Genomic DNA, 9,156 nt, shown 5'->3' with positions numbered 1-9,156 from the left:
TGATGTTGAAGAGAAATTCAAAAATTATTATTTATTACTGCGGCTTATCAACCACCAACATATAAAATCACCTCCTACTATAGAACCTGAATAAAGTAAATAATTAATATTAATTGATACCGGTAATGTTCATAAAGTGACATAAATTATCAACCATAATTTAATAATTATTTGTTATGCTTCTTCGTATTTAATTGAACATTAAATAACAGATATTAATCATCTACAATGAAGTTACATACCGGTACGTTATATCAGATTAATAATTACGTCTTATCTGCTGGTATCAGAATCCGCCATTTTTATAAGCATTGTGAAAGTCTTAAACATGACGTGGATCATCTCCTACCCGAGTAACTCATATCTGAAGATTACAGGTCATCATTGTTTGTACATTATATTCCATAATTTCTGTAATGTACATGTATTTGATAAGAATGATACAGAAGAGAAATTCCAAACTATTATGGTTACTGCAACTTATGAACAACCAACATATAAAATTATCTACTACTATAAAACTCTTTAAAGCACAGTTCAACATGCATTGAGCATGAGCTAAATCTGCCTATTGCAGGTCTTTCTATAGGCCTTAAATGTTATCTAAACTATTAATTAGGCCATAATCAACTCTTGATGCCTGCAATATTCAGTGGATTCAAATATGTGTTCTGGTGTATGCGGTTACTGTAAAAATGGATAATTGCGACTTTGTTTATCATAACAACGCCGATGGTAGTAATGAGGTTTGAGGCTAGTCTATAATTGAATTGCTAATATCTAGGCTCAGACTGAAGTAATTTGACTGAAATTTTCAACATATTCTCTTTTAATTATCTATTTCTTTACTATTTTAGAGCGAATTGTCAACTGTTCACCTATTCTTACCTAATGCCGCTTTAATTAGACATTTCTTAACTTGTTAAGACCATAACCAACTTTCTATGACATCAGAAAAATATGTTATGTCCCTTGATCGCCATTATAACAACAATTGGAAGTGAAAGCATACTTATTTGATGGAGAGGACTACAGTTTTATTGCTGCTTTGGATATATTTTGGAACGATAATACTAGACTTTACGACTCAGAAAAGTATTTGGTGTTCTACTCTGTTGTGCAAAAATTTCACAAAATAAGAAACAATTGGTTGGGTGCTGGTTGATTCGTTTTTGTTTGGGGTAAGGCAATTTCTCTGTTACTTTTAGAGGAAACGTACACCTTGGTTGACTTATTTCGTCTAATTAGTAAAATAATATATACCTGGATCAGACAATAATTGTGTAGCAATAATATTTTCTGTGAGCTGATAGTCGAAAGACTTCAGTCGTCAGGAGGTAATTGGTAGTTGACTATATCCAACTGGATGTGGACACTTCGGTTGACACGGCAAATACTGGAAGTGGGCATGGCCTGCCTATGTGTTTGTCCGCCCAAAGCAATCGCCATGTTAGTTCAAGAAATTGAAAACAAGTATGGCGGTTGTATTGGGCGTAACCCTTTTTTTATTTAATTATTTCTGTAGTTTTGTAATCGGAGTACAGCTTTAATCCACAGGGCTTCCACCATTTCAAATTATCTGCTCTGACCTTGTAGAATACTAATGAAACAGCCTTCGTTTCACATTCATTTTTGTAAGAGTAGATAACCATATTCATGTCCATTTACTGAATGATTTATGTAAACAATGTATTTATTTCTAATTCATTTATATTTAATTGTATTATCAACATTTGATTTCAAATATGTTTAACATCTTTATGTTTGACTTTTGTTATTAATTCTTTGTCTACATGTTTACAGATTTCAATTCATTTTTGCGTTTGTGAAAAAACGTGGTATTCCACAATTACAAATTCTAATTTGTAAATATCTATATTTGATAATATACTGTTCTTTATGGCAAACTGTCATATTAAATTTAAAATCGTAGGCTACGATTCGTAGCGTTTTTGTTTCCCAAAATTTGATTTCAAAGCAAGCGATTTTGTGTAATCCAAAAGTTATGTCCCTTGGTTATGCTCATAAATCACATTTTGGGGGAATTTTGAAAATAAATCGTTACTTTATAAGCAAATATGTTTGAATTCAATTTAGGTTTGTGCAACTTTTTTTTGTTTTTGTTGGAAATCACTTATTTTGTGGGGTTTTCAGGACATATCGTTATTCTTACTAAAGCTAAGAAATTGACACTTAGGAACAAATAGAGGTTGTGGAATTTCTTGGTATTAAGGGACCATCCCAAAATTTCAATACTTGGAAATTAGAATAATTAAAGTGTTTCTTTGTAAATTGTATAACTAAACCAGTTATTTTTAAAGAGACTATCCTGATTTGAACAGAGTCTCAAAAATAAAAGTCTTAGTACCATTAGTAAATTGGTATAACTAAAGCAGTTATTTTAAAATTGGTTTAATTAAAGTTTTTAAATTTTGTATAATTAAGTGGTTATTTTAAAATTGGAATAATAAAAGCAGTTATTTTTAAATTGGTATAATTAAAGTGGTTATTTTGAAATTAGTATAATTAAAGTGGTTATTTTTATATAACTGAGACACCGGAATAAAACAGGTTTTAATCTGTAAATAATCTACAGGTCAAGCTATTTGGTTTTTACTGATAGAACTTTGCTTTTCCACATAAAAACAATGGGTCTGTCCAGGTAATCATACTCTTCGTTACTTACAACCTTTTAGAAAGACCAATGTCGCGAAAAACCATAGGTTTGGCCAGGTAGTAAATTAGGAAATCTTTTAGTTTTCATTGATAAAAAAAGTAAATAAACTCCTTTTGAACAGATTTTAATTTTCTTGTTCCATTAAAAAAAAACATATTTGAAGATACATTAAATTATTATTGGTGGTAAAATAAATTATATTTAAATTTGTTTTATAGAAATAAGCCGTTAGTAGAGGGTGTGTAAATAAATAATCTTCTTTATAAACTGATAAAGTTTATCTGTTTATAAAAATCCACCCCCCCTCGTCACTAAATACATGCAAGCAAGACACCTTTACCGAAGTTAATCTTTTCTAAGATCAACAGGCCAATGTATAACCCCTGATACATAAAATAAAGACATTTTTTGGGTAGCAGAGTCGAAGCCACCTAACTGACTGAACAACTGACTCCAATTTATTTCACACCAGATATACAATAATAATTCAACAATAGTTTAATATATACATAATATCACCGTCGTATAGGCTTACATCGATAATACACCTCTTTAACATAAACCTACAAATATATAAAAAACAAAATACATAATGAATTATAATTATTCAAGACAGGATTAGTACACCACTATTATAAACGAATGTGAACTGAACTTGATGGCGACTTCGACATGAATGACACAAACCTGTACAAACAACATGTACATACGTGTATTCATACGCCCCAGATGAGATTCCGAATCTGGGTGGTGACCAGGAGTTTGAGGGGGCATTTTCAAGATATGGGGGCCCAAAGTCTACAATTGGGGTAAAATGTGATTATGTTGACATAAATGATGACCATGTTATATAATAATAAAACATAAATTTCTAGGATTACCTATCTCTAAAGTGTTTATGATCCCATTGGACAACTGGTTTGATTTGTGGAGAACTGAACGAAAAAGCTAACGACGAAACACTTTTCAGGTCCATTTTTTACTAAGTGATTTCTGTCCCCAAAATTACATTTTATCCCAGCCCCATACAATGGGAATCTTTAGAGATGCGCAATGGAATTAAAAAGTAATAATAATAATAATAATGTACATTTATATAGCGCTTAATCCATCCATGAGCATGCTCTAAGCGCTGTAAGTTAATGGCTTCTGTGGATAATAGATCGTGAACATATGCGTCTTAAGTCTAGATCGAAATTGAGCAACTGTTTCTGAACACTTTATTTTGTCAGGTAAGTCATTCCATAGTCGTGGACCATATACACTGAAGGCTTTATCACCAAAAGATTTTAATTTAGTTGAAGGTACAACAAGTGATAGATTATTCTGTGAACGGAGTGGTCGGTTTGGTACATAAGGCTGCATAAGATCTGTGATATAGGATGGAGCTGAATCATTCTGAGACTTGTAGACCAGTGTTAAGATTTTAAAGTTTATACGAGCCTCTATTGGTAACCAGTGAAGCGATTTAAGGACAGATGTTATATGTTGACGTTTTGCTGTTCTTGTGATGATTCTGGCACAGTTGTTCTGAATTATTTGAAGTCGCTTTAATAAATGTTGAGATATTCCAGCCAAGGCACTATTGCAATAGTCCAATCTTGAAAAAATTAGAGACCGCACCAAAAGATGACAAGCAGCAGTAGTCAATAGATGACGAATGTTTCCTATACTACGGAGATGAAAATTACAAACACGGCATAACTGATCAACCTGTTTTTCCATTGTTAAAGACGGATCAAATATAACACCTAGATTTTTAACCCTTGTTGCAAATTCAATACTAGAGTCGCAAATTACAAGACGAGAATCAGGAGTTGATGCGAGACGCTGTGGTGTTCCAACAAGTATTGCTTCTGTTTTTTTATCGTTTAACTTCAATTTATTATTATTCATCCAGGATTTAACAGCTTTGGAGCAGCGAGTGGTATTTTCAAAGGAATCATGAGCATTGTCTTGTTTAAACTTACTGATTAACTGAGTATCATCAGCGTAGGAGAAATGGCTTATATCAAACTGGTCTATAACATCCCCCAGACATCGTGTGTACAGTATAAACAATACCGGTCCAAGAACAGATCCTTGAGGCACTCCACAATTAAGGTTTGCAAACTCGGAATGAGATTTGTTTATAATGATCTTCTGTCTTCTGTCAGTAAGATAAGATTTAATCCATTGTAATCCATTATGTGAAAAGTTTGATAAAGTCTTCTTAAGAGAATTTCATGATCGACAGTATCAAACGCGGCAGACAAATCTAACAGGGTCAAGGACACAAGTTTACCACTATCTACGGAGCGCAGCAGATCATTTAGCACACAAAGGATAGTTGTCTCAGTGCTATGATGTGGTCTGTAAGCAGATTGAAATTTGTCTAAAAGATTTCGAGAAACTACGAAGGACTGTAGTCGATTGTTTATTGCCTTTTCAATGATTTTGGAGAGGAATGACAAATTTGAGACGGGTCTGTAATTCTTAAGAACATTCCGGTCAAGAGAAGTTTTCTTAATAAGGGGTCTTACAACGGCATCTTTATATATTAAAGGAAATACTCCTGTACTAAGACTTGTGTTCACAATCTGAGTAATGACTGGAAGAAGCAGATCAAGATATTCAACAAGGATATTTGTTGGAAGAGGATCGAGTAGACAAGTTGTCTTCTTAGATGATTTGATAAGTTTTTACTAAGCTCTAAGAAAATCACCATTTAAATCAGTGTGAACTCATTCCCCGCCAATTTTACCGCCCCCCCCCCTTCTTTGGAGATGGACAGTCCTAGAAATTTATGTTTTATTAATATATAACATGATAATCATTCATGTCAACATAATGACATTTCCCCCCAATTGTACACATTGGACCCCTATATGTCTAAAACGCCCCCTCAATCTCTCTCTCTCTCTATCTGTTGAATACTTTTGGTGGTAAATGATCTATTACAAACATGTTTTTCTTCAGAATGAGTTTTTGGGGACTACAAGATATAAAATGTTTCTCACCAGTATCTTATTATTTTATGTCTATTCAGATTACTACTGTTATTAAATAATTTATCACAAACGTCACAAGAAAAGGGTTTTTGACCAGTATGAGTTCTGGTGTGTATATGTAGATAACTTCTAGTGGTAAAAGATTTATTACAAACATCACAAGTAAAGGGTTTTTGTCCTGTATGAGTTCTGGTGTGTTGATGTACAGCACTGTAGATCACCACTATTGTTAAATGATTTACTACAAACATCACATTTAAATGGTTTATCTACTTAAACCAGTAGAGTCACTTATTGAATTACCACAAATATCACATTGAAAGTTTTTATTGGAAACAGAATGCTTTGACATTGTCAGTTTTTCTTGTAATCTTCTCTATGTAAAAAAAATAACATTAATTAATTTCATAGGTTAATCTAATTCAAACAGGTATATTTTTTAACCTCAGATAAAATATCAGTAACAATAGGACCCGTATTGTTTTGTACGTACACGAAACCACTTGGTAAACTGCTCATCAAAAAGGATTTATACCACCATTTTTATGCAGACGACTCACAAATCATAAATTTCTTCACTCCAGAAAAGGATAGTCAGTTGTCTTGCTGCATGAAAATGGAATCATTGCCCTTCCGAGAAGATTAAAGAAGAGTAACATTACATATTTGAAAATTGATAATTCTAACATCAACCTTTCAAGTTACATTAAAAATCTGGGTGTTATCATGAAAAATAATCTATCAATGGAAAATCAGATCAATTTCCTCTGCAAAACATGTCATTACCACATTCGAAACATTGGTTCAATACGTCATTTCATAACAGCAGATGCTGCAACAACTCTGGTCCGATGTCTTATTCTATCTCGACTAGACTATTGCAATAATCTATTATTACAAAAGAACAACAAAATCGACTTCAAAGGATACAAAATTCAGCGGCAAGAATTGTTTCACGAACAAAAGTTTGCGACCACATTTCACCTGTTTTATCCTCTCTTCATTGGCTTCGCATAAATGAATGCATTGAATTCAAATTACTGTGTTTAACATATCAGGCAGTTCATAAAATAGCACCTGTGTACCTCCAGGAACTTATCCAGGAACATTTACCCTCTAGGAACCTAAGATCAAAAAATAACTTTCAGTTACAATTACCAACGTACAATCTAAAAACTTTTGGTGCAATATCATTTTCATATCTGGCAGCTTCACATTGGAATAATCTACATTTGAAAGAGTGCCCAATCCTATCAATTTTCAAATCATCATTGAAGACTTATCTGTTCCAACGTTATCTTTAGAAATGTGCTTTGAATTGTTGCTAAGATTGTAGAAAACTGAACTCTTTGCATGCGCTACGAGCATACAGTCAGTGTGGAATAGCGCTATACAAATGTTCACATTATTATTATTATTATTGAAAGGCAACAAACAACTGACTTGAATTCTTATCTTCATGCAATACTGAACCTGAATAAAGTAAATAATTAATATTAATTGATATTGTCCATCAAGCGCCATACATTATCAACCATAAAACTTTTAGGATTTTAACGTACTACTGCAACTGTTCTGCAATTTCTGGGTTTGGTCATATCATTACCATAGAGTATCTTATTCTTAAATTATTTGTTATGCTTCTTCGTATTTAATTGAACATTAAATAACAAATATTAATCATCTACAATGAACTTATAAACCGGTACGTTATATCAAATTAATAATTACGTCTTATCTGCTGGAATCAGACATCCGCCATTTTGGTCCGAGTGGTCAGGGTACCTTTTATAAGCACTGTGGAAAGTCTAAAATATGACGTGGACCAACTCCTACCCGAGTAACTCATATCTGACGATAACGGGTCATTGTTGTTTGTGAGTGTACATTATATTCCATCTAGTTAGGGAGCTAGGTTCAGGTTGTTTCGAAAATCGAGAACAAAATGTCTACTATGTCTGTTTCACCTAATATTATAAATACAATCCGTAGAATTCGCCATACTCATGATATTCCTAGATATTCCAGACAAAGTGATATTTTCATTAAGGACTCCAATGAATTGCCCCCGTACGGTGTTGTCGACCCACTCATTAATGTGCCAAAAGAAGAAGCCTTGATTTCAGAGTTCTTGAAACCCGTATTCGACAACTTTCTACACCACTCGATACACCACTACAAGTTCATACCAGTATTCCGTTGATCAAGCAATGCCTGGAATCCACATATTTCACACGGGGAAAAACTATTATGGACAGATCCACGGTTTACCGATGGGAAGTCCTTAAACCCGCTGATTTTCAAAATTTACATGATGTCGCCAGAAGAAGGCATTCGAACCGCTCCTTTTCAACCTGTTTTCTGGTTCAGAAAGATGGATAACACCTTCGTCATGTTACAATAAGGGGCCATTATTCAGGAAGTTACGGTCCGATATGTGCGAATATCGAAAGGAACTGAGTGAGCTCTTTGGGTTATAAACTTACATTTCAAGCTTCAACAATATGGAATATAAATTGTGACCTCTATAGGGTCCACAAGCATAAAACGTGATTTTGCGTACAAATAGGGGCCATAGTCCATGAAGTATCGATCCGATACATGCCAATATTTCAAGTTTCGTCAAAATCGGACAAGAATTGTGACCTGTAGAGAGTCCACAAACAAATTGTGGACGGACGGACAGGAGCGACGACAAATATGTCTAATGAAAATGTGGGCGTATAATAACGCGATTTTTCGTACATCAGGGGACATAATTCAGGAAGTTATGGTCCAATATTCGCGAATATGAACAGGAACCGAGATCTGTAGGTTATAAACATGCATATGAAGTTTCATCAAAATCAGATGAAAATTGTGACCTCCAGAGGGTCTACAACCCTGATACACATTTTGTTCGTCAGTTTAGGTGAGATTTTTACGAAATTTGAACTCAACCATCATTATGGTGTAACGGTGATATAATAATACGGCTTTTTAAATCGTATAAACATTATGACCTGTATAGGGTCCACAAGCTAAAAATGCGATTTTTCTTACAATCAGGGGCCATTATTCTGGAAGTTATGGTCCGATATGCGCGAATATCGAAAGGAATTGAGCTCTTTGGGTTATAAACTTACATTTTAAGTTTCAACAATATCGGATCAAAATTGTGACCTCTATAGGGTCCACAAGCAAAAAACGTGATTTTTCGTACAAACAGGGGATATAATCCATGAAGTTACGGTCAGATACATGCCAATATCGAAAGGAACCGGGATGACTCCAGATGATTTGTATTTTACGTAACAATAATAGACAACATCTATTGAGGACCATTCTGATTATGTCCACTGCATTATTTAACACTGTTCATCACGTGTATTTGGCATACGGATAGTCCATTGGCCAAGCACGCTATTTTACCGAGATTTTGTCTAAAGGTTTGGATGCAGCTATGGCGCCAGACAGAGTTAGCGTACTCTTCCGGACACCTGTTACCAC

The 9,156-nt window shown here is 33.9% G+C and overlaps 1 long non-coding RNA gene across 2 annotated transcripts; it reads right to left on the bottom strand.

Annotated features, from left to right (window-relative positions):
- Positions 1-2,868: 2,868 nt before the first annotated feature.
- LOC130013107 (uncharacterized) lies at positions 2,869-7,468 on the bottom strand. 2 transcript variants are annotated; one of them, XR_008788469.1, is made up of 4 exons: positions 7,399-7,468; positions 6,598-6,791; positions 6,161-6,297; positions 2,869-3,240 (listed from the first exon to the last, which is right to left on the bottom strand). It is a non-coding gene; the product is annotated as an uncharacterized LOC130013107 (long non-coding RNA). The 2 variants fall into 2 exon arrangements; XR_008788468.1 differs by lacking the exon at positions 2,869-3,240 and having other exon boundaries at positions 6,069-6,297.
- Positions 7,469-9,156: the final 1,688 nt, after the last annotated feature.

Source organism: Patella vulgata, chromosome 6, assembly GCF_932274485.2.
Source record: "Patella vulgata chromosome 6, xgPatVulg1.2, whole genome shotgun sequence".
NCBI classification, from domain to species: Eukaryota; Metazoa; Mollusca; class Gastropoda; family Patellidae; genus Patella; species Patella vulgata.
This window is presented reverse-complemented; position numbering and strand designations above follow the sequence as displayed.